General features: G+C 44.1%; 1 pseudogene; it reads left to right on the forward strand.

Moving 5' to 3' along the window:
* Window positions 1-8,530: 8,530 nt before the first annotated feature.
* LOC113931651 lies at window positions 8,531-8,631 on the forward strand (annotated as a pseudogene).
* Window positions 8,632-12,959: the final 4,328 nt, after the last annotated feature.

The following is a 12,959-nucleotide window of genomic DNA, read 5'->3' on the forward strand; positions in this document are numbered from 1 at the left end:
AATTCCAGAGCTCTGCATGCAGATAGGCCCATCCAGGACACTCACTACTCAAAGAGAAATGAAAAGCCATCTCTTCCTGGAACAAAAATGAAACACAAGAGGAGGCGGCAGCAAGCACAGGCAGTGTTATGAATGAAAGGAAATAGCTGAGCAAGCAAATTAAGGCCTTTTCTCTGAAAAGTAAGCCAGGCAGAGGTACCATGAGGGCTTCTAATGCTAAAGCAGCGATTAACACCCGAAACGGAACCAGAATGAGAGCTGAGCACGGCAGCACAAGATTTCAGCCTCCAGTAAAAAGTTCAGGGTGAGTGAAGGACATTTTTTTACTTCATCCTGGTAAGGAACACCAGACAGATAAGGCAAAAATTTTAACAGTCACAGTTCAATCAATATATTTAAATATATATATAATATATCTATAGTCTATCTTTCTATTAAGTATGCACACACTATTAAATCTTGTTTAAATCACATTGGTGCTATTGCTTTGAGAGTTTATTGTTGCTTTTCCAGAAAAATTTGTGACTAAATCATGCGCTAGGTTCCTTCTCCTTAGAAAAAAATCCCCAGCTCCTAGCCAAAAGACACCACTTTCATTTGGTATAGACACCCATACTGCAGACATATTGCCCAGAAAAGAAACCAAACTGATATGAAGGCATATGGTACAAGGACCAAACCATTGGTGAATGAAGAGTTAAATGATCCACACCCATTTTGTCCTCTCCACAAGATCTGACAAAGTTCGAATATCTCCCCAAGGTAAATTATCGTGCCTGGTCTCATTCCACCCACCCTGAAACTGAGAAAGTGGCCATTTGTAATCTATTAACATACAGAGCATAGTGGGAGTTATTTTTTAATCATAGCAAACGCATGATAGCACTTACTGTGTGACAAACACTGCTTATAGACCCATCATAAATTGGTATTAATTCACTTAATTCAACTAGGAAGTCTTTGTAAGTCCACACAGGAAGCATGTAGCTACAGCTCCCTACTTCCTTCCACACTGGTCCCCTTACACCAAGCTTGTTTGTCTGTCATTTGGGGAGGTGGGGGGTATGTACATGGCCATTGAATCAGACCCCCACTTATTTGTAATAAACACTTGGCAGACAGAAAAATTCTCAAAGGCTATTTATTAAGCTCCCAATCACCTTGGGGTGCTATGTTGGGGACTGTAATTACAGGAAACGTTTTCGACTCTGTTTCTTTTCTGACCGCCTGGCTGGGAGACCCAGGGAGTGGGCCATGGTAACCACTCTTCATTTTCCTGGGCCATTGTAACCCTAATGAGATCCATTCTGATTGCAATTATAACAGTGCGCAGCAGGTGAAGCCATATGGAGTGTGGTCATCTTGAAGCAGGAGCTGAAAAGGGGCTTTTGTCTACCCGACTCCACACATGCATTTTCTAAAATCAGGTCCCACCTGGTCCTGCCACAGCCCTGTAAAGAATGGCAATTGTCTGAGGCCTGAAGCTTCAATCCATGCCCACATAACAAATAGGAACATAATTGCTGAGTGCCTACTGTGTGCCAGGTGCTGTGCTAGGCTTTTTCTCATGTCATCCCGTTGACCCCTTGGTGAGCCAGCTATCATAAGCAACATTCTACTGAAACTAAGGCCCAGAGACGTCATCAGGCCTACCCTAAGTTGCACAGCTTGAACATGACAGCACCAGGATGACCACAACAGCACCAAATATCTTCACTCTAATGCTTAAATGTCTTCTAGTCCAAGGAGAAGTTGTCATTGAAATCTTTTTTTTGAAGATTTCATTTTTAAATAATCTCTACACCCAACATGGGTCTCGAACTTACAACCCCAAGATCAAGAGTCACATGCTCTACTCGCTGAGCCAGCCAGGCACCCCTGCCATTGAAATCCTAACTTTCTAGGTCTTTTGTTTTCTCATTGCTTGACTTGAATAAACAGATTGTCATGAAAGATTCCTTTTTCCAGAGAGGGTCTCTAAGCTCTTTTTGCACCATGTTACTTGACAACTAACTGGGGGCAGCTGCTAACTAGCTAGAAGCCCCTACAGCTCACCGACCCTTGGCATATTCCATTCAGGAAAGTGTGTGTGTGTGGTGGGGGAAACAAGACTGGACAGGTTCGAAATCTGATCCCAGAATCATGCATATCACTGTGAGTCTTGCACGGCTCACCAGGACTATTGCCCCAATGCAGGCTGGATAGACTGAGGTATGAAAAACTCTTTCGTTGAACATAATGGTTATTTTTTATTGGAACCACAGTGCCTCTTCCCTTCCATCCCCCACCCCTCTTTTCCCTGCTCCCCCCACACCTTCCCCCACCATGGCTAACCCAGCCAGTAGCACAGATGAAAAAACTTAGAGTCCGTAGTTCAGGGTCACATTGGTCTATTAAAGCCTAACAAAGAGTAAAGCTTTATGCTGAAGAAAACAGGTTTACCTTGAATTTGTGAATTGAGAGGCTTCTGAAGGAGACAGAGAAAACCCATTATTTTTTTAAGGATTTTATTTATTTGACAGAGAAAGACACAAAGAGAGAAGGAACATAAGCAGAGGGAGTGGAAGAGGGAGAAGCAGGCTTCCCACTGAGCAAGGAGCCCGATGCGGGGCTCGATCCCAGGACCCCTGGGATCATGACCTGAGCCAAAGGCAGATGCTTAATGACTGAGCCACCCAGGAGCCCCAGAGAAAACCTTTAATATTAGGCAAACCTATTATTCCATAGGCTGCAGTAAAATAGTATTTAATTCTGGTGGCCACGTGGCCTAGCATACTCACCCTCAGAAGAAAGTGTACTATGCAAAGAAAGGAGCTTAGGTTCTAATTAGAGAATTTTGGGGTATAAACACCAATAAATGACAGAATTGCGTATGTATCTGTAAATATGTATAATGATCAATAGGAAGATGAAATTATTTCTAAAATGAAATAATTTACTCTTCTCAAGACCTATGTGAATTCCTATCATCCTTATGCTTCCCAAAAGCATGTAACAACTTGCCCAGGTTTCTGCCCAAGCAGCCCCCTCTCCAAACCACAGTCTCCACCTGCAGGCTCACCCCTGCTCGAAGCTCTGGACCAGTGTCACGGCCCCTAGTCATGGTGGCCTTAAAGCAACCTGTGCAATTTTGGGGGGACTGGGCATCAGGTCAGCTTTTGCTGCCAGGCCTACTGATCTTGTGCCCCTATGCTAGGAACTGGCCCTCCATCTCACTGTCAACACTAGACCCCAAATTTCTGCCATCAATTCCGTAGCTGGATCTCTATTCTGAAACTCTGGCTCTCATTCGCAATCTTGACCTGCTCAGTACTTCACTCCGGAAATCTGGAGAACAAGGCAGGGCCCCGGTGGTCTCTTTTTGCAGGGAGAGATGCCTGCCCTCCAACTCAGCCTGAGCCCTGACTGTATATCGGCAGCCAGCCTTCCTGATTCTGTGCTTTGCCTGGCTCACAGCGATGCCCTCACCCCTGTTCCACGGCCTCATTCACACCAGGTAGGCAGGCTTGATTCCATGCCAATAAACTCTTCCAAGCCTGGCCTGGATGCTCACCTCTTGTAAATGTCAACATCCAGTAGAGCTTCTTAGCAGTGTCACTACTGTGTCCAGTCACATGGCTGTGGGCACAGAAGGAAAAATTGCACCCCCACAGGCTGAAATATTTGGGGGGAATAAATCACACTTTCTCTAGCATCTAGTTGAACCACTGCAACAAAATGGTTTCTGGGGCCAAAGAATGTTTTGGAGAAGGTACAGTATTCCACAGGCCAACTAATTTAACAGTCCTTCCTCTTGGGACGCCTGGGTGGCTCAGTTGGTTAAGCATCTGCCTTCAGCTCAGGTCATGATCCCAAGGTCTTGGGATCAGTCCTCATTGGGCTCCTTGTTCAGCAGGGAGCCTGCTTCTCCCCCTGCCTGCTCTGCGTGCCATTCTCCCTGCTTGTGCTCTCTCTCTCTCTCTCTGACAAATAAATAAGTAAATAAAATCTTTAAAAAAAAAAAAATAGTGCTTTAGGGCCCCTGGGTGGCTCAGTCGTTAAGCGTCTGCCTTCGGCTAGGGTCATGATCCCAGGGTCCTGGGATCGAGTCCCGCATCGGGCTCCCTGCTCAGCGGGGAGTCTGCTTCTCCCTCTCCCACTCCCCCTGCTTGTGTTCCCTCTCTCGCTATGTCTCTCTCTCTCTGTCAAATAAATAAATAAATGAAATCTTTAAAACAAAATAGTGCTTCCTCTCTATGTTCATGAGATGTGGAGGCCAGAGAGACAGATTAGGACTATAGGTCAAGGAAGCAATTTGCCTAGCCATCATTACCATTCCTACTGAGAAAAAAAAAAAAAAACCCTCAAACATGCTTGGCTTTTTTTTCCCTTTAAGCATCTCTTTCTCTATAAAATTACATAAAAAGATCATGATAATAATGTGAACTTCCAACGAGCAGAAATTAAAAAAAAAAAAAAAACCTGCTGGAGTACATTTAGCATGGTAAGCACTGAGCAATGTATAGAACTGTTGAATCACTATTTTGTACACCGAAACTAATATAACACTCTACGTTGACTATACTGGAATTAAAATTTAAACCTTAATTAAAAAAACCTGTTGCCCTAATACCCAAAGCCAAGGACAACCTATTTTTCTATCCTTTTCCTGTCTTCAGCAGCTGAAACCTGTTTCGGAGTAAGAATTTGGAGCATCTTTAATGCCCAATGAGCAACTGACTCGTCTTCCTTATCCAGTGTCCATTGGGCAAGCTAATCCAACAGGAGTGAATTTAACACTTGTCCCTGCCTTGTCCCCCTACCCCACCTTTGAATTCCCCGTGACCAGGGACAAAGAACAAGGGCATAGACACACCTTCAAAACGCCATCGTGGGCTGTGTACTTACTGCTCTTGCCACTTTCAAAAAGCTCTTAGGTTAATTCAAAAAAGGTAGTGTAGAATAGCCAGAGGAATACTGAAAAAGAAAAGCAAAGCTGGCGGCATCACAATTCCGGACTTCCAGCTCTATTACAAAGCTGTCATCATCAAGACAGTATGGTACTGGCACAAAAACAGACACATCGATCAATGGAACAGAATCGAGAGCCCAGAAATGGACCCTCAACTCTATGGTCAACTTATCTTTGACAAAGCAGGAAAGAATGTCCAATGGAAAAGAGACAGTCTCTTCAACAAATGGTGTTGGGAAAATTGGACAGCCACATGCAGAAGAATGAAACCGGACCATTTCCTTACACCACACACAAAAATAGACTCCAAATGGTTGAAAGACCTAAACGTGAGACAGGAGTCCATCAAATCCTAAAGGAGAACACAGGTAGCAACCTTTTCGACCTTAGCCGCAGCAACTTCTTCCTAGAAACATCGCCAAAGGCACGGGAAGCCAGGGCAAAAATGAACTATTGGGATTTCATCAAGATAAAAAGCTTTTGCACAGCAAAAGAAACAGTCCACAAAACCAAAAGACAACCGACAGAATGGGAGAAAATATTTGCAAATGACATATCAGATAAAGGGCTAGTATCCAAAATCTATAAAGAACTTACCAAACTTAACACCCAAAGAACAAATAATCCAATCAAGAAATGGGCAGAAGACATGAACAGACATTTCTCCAAAGAAGACATCCAAATGGCCAACAGGCACATGAAAAAGTGCTCAACATCGCTCGGCATCAGGGAGATCCAAATCAAAACCTCAATGAGATACCACCTCACACCCGTCAGAATGGCTAAAATTAACAAGTCAGGGAACGACAGATGTTGGCGGGGATGTGGAGAAAGGGGAACCCTCCTACACTGTTGGTGGGAATGCAAGCTGGTGCAACCCCTCTGGAAAACAGTATGGAGGTTCCTCAAACAGTTGAAATTAGAGCTACCGTTCGATCCAGCAATTGCACTACTGGGTATTTACCACAAAGATACAAATGTAGGGACCCGAAGGGGTACGTGTACCCCAATGTTTATAGCAGCAATGTCCACCATAGCCAAACTGTGGAAACAGCCAAGATGCCCATCGACAGATGAATGGATAAAGAAGATGTGGGATATATACACAATGGAATATTATGCAGCCATCAAAAGGAATGAGATCTTGCCATTTGCAACGACGTGGATGGAACTGGAGGGTGTTATGCTGAGTGAAATAAGTCAATCAGAGAAAGACATGTATCACATGACCTCACTGATATGAGGAATTTTTAATCTCAGGAAAGAAACTGAGTGTTACTGGAGTGGTTGGGGGTGGGAGGGATGGGGTGGCTGGGTGATAGACATTGGGGAGTGTATGTGCTACGGTGAGCGCTGTGAATTGTGCAAGACTGTTGAATCACAGTTCTGTACTTCTGAAACAAATAACGCAACATATTTTAAGAAAAAAGAAAAAGAAGAAGATAACAGGAGAGGAAGTAAAGGGGAGTATGTCAGAGGGGGAGACGAACCATGAGAGATGATGGACTCTGAAAAACAAACTGAGGGTTCTAGAGGGGAGGGGGGTGGGGGGATGGGTTAGCCTGGTGATTGGTATTGAGGAGGGCACGTTCTGCATGGAGCACTGGGTGTTATGAACAAACAATGAATCATGGAACACTGCACCAAAAACTAATGATGTAATATATGGTGATTAACATAACAATAAAAAAATTAAAAAAAAAAAAAGGTAGTGTACCATGCACCTTGATGACTGAACATTGTTGACTACCGATGGAGCAAAAACACCCATGGACAGATAACTAGGCTCAAATCTCCCCTCTGTCTCCACAGTTACAAGCAGAAACTTTGAACCTTTATCTTCTGGTCTACAGTCTTCATTTGCAAGGTAGGGGGATTTCTAATTTTTTCTAGGGAACTGCCCAGTTCTAGAACTTATTTGAATTCCAAAGGTCCAATAAGAATTGAAGTGCTCAACATCACTTGGCATCAGGGAACTACAAATCAAAACCTCAATGAGATACCACCTCACACCAGTCAGAATGGCTAAAATTAACAAGTCAGGATATGACAGATGTTGGCAGGGATGCGGAGAAAGAGGAACCCTCCTACACTGTTGGTGGGAATGCAAGCTGGTGCCGCCACTCTGGAGAACAGTATGGAGGTTTCTCAAAAAGTTGAAAATAGAGCTACCGTACAACCCAGCAATTGCACTCCTGGGTATTTACCCCAAAGATACAAATGGAGGGATCCGAAGGGGCACATGCACCCCAATGTTTATAGCAGCAATGTCCACAATAGCCAAACTAGGGAAAGAGCCCAGATGTCCATCAACAGATGAATGGATAAAGAAGATGTGGTATATATATATATATATATATATATATATATATATATATACACATACACATACACACACACACACACACACACACACACACACAATGGAATATTATGCAGCCATCAAAAAAATGAAATCTTGCCATTTGCAATGATGTGGATGGAACTAGGGGGTATTATGCTAAGCAAAATAAGTCAATCAGAGAAAGACGAGTATCATATGATCTCACTGATATGAGGTATTTGAGAAACAAGACAGAGGATCATAGGGGAAGGGAGGGAAAAATGAAACAAGATGAAACCAGAGAGGGAGACAAACCATGAGAGACTCTTAATCTCAGGAAACAAACTGAGGGTTGCTGGAGTGGTCGGGGGTGGGAGGGATGGGGGGGGCTGGGGGATGGACATTGGGGAGGGTATGTGCTATGGTGAGTGCTGTGAATTGTGTAAGACTGATGAATCACAGACCTGTACCTCTGAAACAAATAATACATTATATGTTAAAAAAAAAAAAAAAGAAGATAGTAGGAAGGGAAAAATGAAGGGGGGGAATCGGAGGGGGAGACGAACCATGAGAGACTACGGACTCTGAGAAACAGACTGAGGGTTGTAGAGGGGAGGGGGGTGGGGGGATGGGTTAGCCTGGTGATGGGTATTAAGGAGGGCACGTTCTGCGTGGAGCACTGGGTGTTATATGCAAACAATGAATCATGGAACACTACATCACAAACTACTGATGTAATGTATGGTGATTAACATAATAAAATTAAATTAAAAAAAGAATTGTGTTTAAAGTTGTATTGGTGGTTGAGAGGATGGGTCAGGAATGACAACTGAAATTAAGATCTGAGTTCTGGGTGTAGAGTTCCAGGCTCCAACTTTCTGCAGTATATCATGACCAGGCTGATGGAGCAAAGCCTTCATTATCCCAGCAGAGGAAACACAGTGGCCCAGTTTCTGGATGATGTCAGAAAACACTAGAAATCTGGAGAACAGACTGAATTCCATCCTTGAGAGACCACTGACACTCTTTCAAAAACACCTGAGAGTGGGGTGCCTGGGTAGCTCAGTTGGTTAAGTGTCTGTCTTGGTTTCTGTTCAGATCATGATCTCTGGGTTGTGAGATTGAGCCCCACATTGGGCTCCACACTCAGCTAGGAGTCTATTTGAGATTCTCTCCCTCCCCCTTTGCCCCTCTCACTCACACAAACATGCTCTTTCTCCTAAAATAAATAAAATCCTTAAAAACAATACCTGAGAGTGCTCACTTCCACAGCAATTATACTAAAATTGGAATGAGAGAGATTAGTATGGCCCAGTGCAAGGATGACATGCACATGCATGAAGCGTTCCCTATTTTGTGCGGTTCCCCAGCAAGCCTCCACCCTTTGTGGATTAGCACAACAAATGGTGGAGTTTGAAGAGGTCACTTGGGGTGCCTGCTCCAAGTCTGTGCCTTGTTGTTAGCAGCCAGGGGCCCTGAAGACACCTGAGAGGTTCTCCTGGCCTCCCACTAGATCCTCTGCCATTGGACATGAGACCGGACTTCAATGGCCCCCTGACATCTGCATAGCTTCCTAGTCATGTTTCCATTATTAAGTTACCTAGGTAATCCTGGTATCTACATCTGAAGGCTTGTTCTCATTGGTTAAAAAAAAAAAAACAAAAAACCCGAGAGACAATGGACACAGTAATAGCTAACATTTGTTTAGCACTTACAATGTTCTAGGCACTGAGCTATGAAACAAGATCCCAAGAATCAACCAACAACCTAAAAGCTGAACAATGGGGAAACAGTTATAGATATCATGGAATATCGTTCATCAATTTAAAATGCTTTCAGGGGGACGCCTGGGTGGCTCAGTCAGTTAATCGTCTGCCTTCGGCTCAAGTCATGATCCCAGGGTCCTAGGATCGAGTTCCATATAGGGCTCCTTGCTCAGCGGGGAGCCTGCTTCTCCCTCTGCTCTTTCCCCTGCTTGGGGTCTCCTCTCTCTCATAAATAAATAAAATATTTTTAAAAAAATAAAAATAAAAATAAAATAAAATGCTTTCAGGGGCACCGACCTGGCTCAGTCGGTAGAGCATGTGATTCTTGATCTCGGGGTTGTGAGTTCAAGCCCCATGTTGGGTATAGAGATTACTTAAAAATAAAATCTTTAAAAAAAATAAAAACCAAAATGTTTTCAAATCTTGCCATTTGCAATAATGTGGATCGAGCTAGAGTGTATTATGCTAAGTGAAATAAGTCAGTCAGAGAAAGAGAAATACCAAAAAAAAAAAAAAGCCAAATACCATAGAATCTTGCTCATATGTGGAATTTAAGAGGCAAAACAGGTGAACATATGGGAAGGGGGGGAAAAGGAGAGAGGGAAACAAACCTTAAGAGACTCTTAAGGACAGAGAACAAACTGAGGGTTGCTGGGAGTGAGGTGGGTGGGGGAGGAGCTAGATGGGGGGTGAGCATTAAAGAGGGCACTTATGATGAGCACTGGGTGTTGTGTGTAAGTGATGAACCACTGAATTCTAGTCCTGAAACCGATATTGCACTCTATGTTCACTAACTAGAAGTTAAATTAAAATTTGGGGGAAAAAATGCTTTCAAATAATAGCTAATGAAACAGGAACATTTGCATATCATAATGTTACATGAAAAATGCAGCATTCAGAAATATACAAACGGTGTAATCCCAACTACTTTTAAAACCAACACATGAACAGAGGTAACACCAGAAAGAGATATACCAATAATGTTAAGAGGAGACAGGACCGACTACATAATTAGTAGCACCTAGCAGTACAAAACGAAAGTGTGCAGCCCCTGTTCAAAAGTTATTAAGAATGTCAAGACAGCAGCAGCAGAGCATTAAACCAAGTGTGGGGCTCCTCTAAGCACTGAACCCTGTATGACCACACAGGTTGCACGTCCAGTAAACTGGCCAGTTAGGTATTTCTGAGTGTTAGTATTATCAGCGATGGTTTCCTTCTTTGTATTTGCCTATTAGCTCCAAGTTCTACTAAGTGAACATACCTTATTTTTATTTTTAGAAAAAACAATGACTGATTTTTTAAAAGGTTTATTTATTAGAGAGCGTGAGGACAGGGATGCGCAGAGGGAGAGAATCCTCAAGCAGACTCCCCACTGACCACGGAGCCCAATGCGGGTCTTGATCCCAGGACCCTGAGATCATGACCTGAACTGATATCAAGAGTCAGCCACTTAACCAACTGAGCTACCCAGGCGCCCCTATAATGACTGATTTTTAAAAGAACCAACAAAAGTTAACAGATATCTACCTATAATTATAAAGTAGCATGATTTGGAACACCATCATACTAAGTCACAGGTAAGGGCTGACTCTGGGATGTAGGGAGAAGTGGTAATCTGGCCAGAGGGGGCAAAGTCAGAAGCTGCCACAAGAAGATAGAGAGAGGGAAGGGTAAACTTGTACCTGGGACTAGGCAGATGAGGCTCCAGCTGCCTGCAAAAAAGTTCCCTGCCCCAATTTGGGCAGGGGTGAATGATCAGCCTAGTGTACAGGCAAAAAAGATCTTTCCAACAGTAAGCAAGAGTCACAGTGGTGGTGGCAATGAGTCAGGCTGTAGGGTGACAAGGCACTAGCCCATGTAACCCATGATGGTCACAGCAAGAGACTGTGCCAAGAAGTTTAAAAGTTAAAACAGGTGGTGCACCGGGGCGCCGGGGTGGCTCAGTGGGTTAAGCATCTGCCTTTGGCTCAGGTCATGATCTCAGGGTCCTGGGATGGAGCCCCATGTCGGGATGCCTGCTCGGCGGGGAACCTGCTTTTCCCTCTCCCTCTGCCCTCACCCCACTCATGTGCTCTCTCGCTCTCTCTCTCAAATAAATAAATAAATAAAATCTTAAAAAAAAAAAAACTGGTGGTGTGCTAAGGAACAAAAAGTACTCAAGGGGGAGGAGAACCCAAGAGTTTCAAGAACCGGGGCGCCTGGGTGGCTCAGTTGGTTAAGCAACTGCCTTCGGCTCAGGTCATGATCCTGGAGTCCCGGGATCGAGTCCCGCATCGGGCTCCCTGCTCGGCGGGGGGTCTGCTTCTCCCTCTGACCCTCTTCACTCTCGCGCTCTCTGTCTCTCATTCTCTCTCTCTCTCTCTCAAATAAATAAATAAAATCTTTAAAAAAAAAAAAAGAGTTTCAAGAACCTAGGTGGTAGACGCAAGAACCAGAATGACTCTAAATTAGGATTCAGTGTCTCTTTCACCCTCAGGCTGGTATGAGGGACCACATATACTTCACTAATTTATTTAAACTAGTATTTATTGTCTGTCTTTGCCCACCTAGAGTATAAGCTCTATAGGGACTAGCGTTTTTAACTGTTCCATTCACTATTGTACCGCAGCCCCTAGGAACATGCATAGCACAGAGTAGGCCCTCAAAAATCTTTGTTGAATTGCAAGTTTGGTCCACTTCTATGTCCTTGTGTGTGAAGCAGAGAAGTGGGTTAGTAATAGGACAGGCCAAGTCACAAGAACAATCAGAATGGAAAAGATGTCCTTGTTTTGAACTCCAAAGGGAACATGAGGGATTCCTTCTTAATTATTCAGTACCTTAATTACTCAGTGCTCGTCCCAGAGGGGATGGGGAAAAAATATACAACAGGGTCAGGTGTGAGCAACACACCTATCTCCATCTCATTAAGATAAATCAATTTCTGGGAATTCCCCAGAAGACAGGCAGTCTTTCCTCTGAGCTTCACGAGGTGACCCCAGACACCACACAATTTCAGGGTCATTCTGAAATTGTATTAAAAATTCCTGACACCACATCTTCTGTGACCAGGTGGAAGAGAAAAAAGGAAAGCAATTACTAAGATGCCACAAGCTGAGAAAGGGTTAACTACAAGCCTGGGAATGAAAAGAGCCTGCCTCCTTCCCCACCCAGATCCCCTGCTCTCAGGCACTGGTGCTCCCGGTACTCTCATAATGGCTCCCAATGCCAAGTGGCCTCTCTTCTACATTTCTTGCCTAATCCCAAGCACTTGAATGAGGTAAATGTAGCCACAAAATGCTTTTTCCCCTCTTCCTTCTGGGCTCGCCCCCTCTCATCGGCATAATAAACAGGAAATGTCTCCAATGTTCCAACATTATCAGCTGCAGGTACTTTTCTGAATCAACTGCAGGCCTTTTCTGAATCAACAGAGAAATGCATGGACATTTCTCCCCCTTCCCATTTTCCTTCCCTGAGGCAGTATTAAAGAATACAGTTATGGGGTGCCTGGGTGGCTCAGTCGGTTAAGCATCCTACTCTCGATTTTGATGCAGGTCATGATCTCAGGGTCGTGAGATCGAGCCCTACAAAGGGCTCTGTGCTGGGCCTAGAGCCTCAGATTCTCTCTCAAATAAATAAATAAGACCTTAAAAAAAAAAGAATGCAGGGGTGCCTGGGTGGCTCAGTGGGTTAAGTGTCTGCCTTCAGCTCAGATCAGGATCTCAGGGTCCGGGGATCGAGTCCCACATCAGGCTCCCTGCTCAGCGGGGAGCCTGCTTCTCCCTCCCCCTCTGCCTGCCGCTCCCCCTGCTTGTGCTCTCTTGCCCTCTCTCTGTCAAATAAATCAATAAAATCTCCAAAAAAAAAAAAAAAAAGAATGCAGTTATTCCCAGGCAAAAAAATAGCAGCTTGGAAGAATGTGGTTAGCACCAGCAGGGAAATA

Source organism: Zalophus californianus, chromosome X, assembly GCF_009762305.2.
Source record: "Zalophus californianus isolate mZalCal1 chromosome X, mZalCal1.pri.v2, whole genome shotgun sequence".
NCBI classification, from domain to species: Eukaryota; Metazoa; Chordata; class Mammalia; order Carnivora; family Otariidae; genus Zalophus; species Zalophus californianus.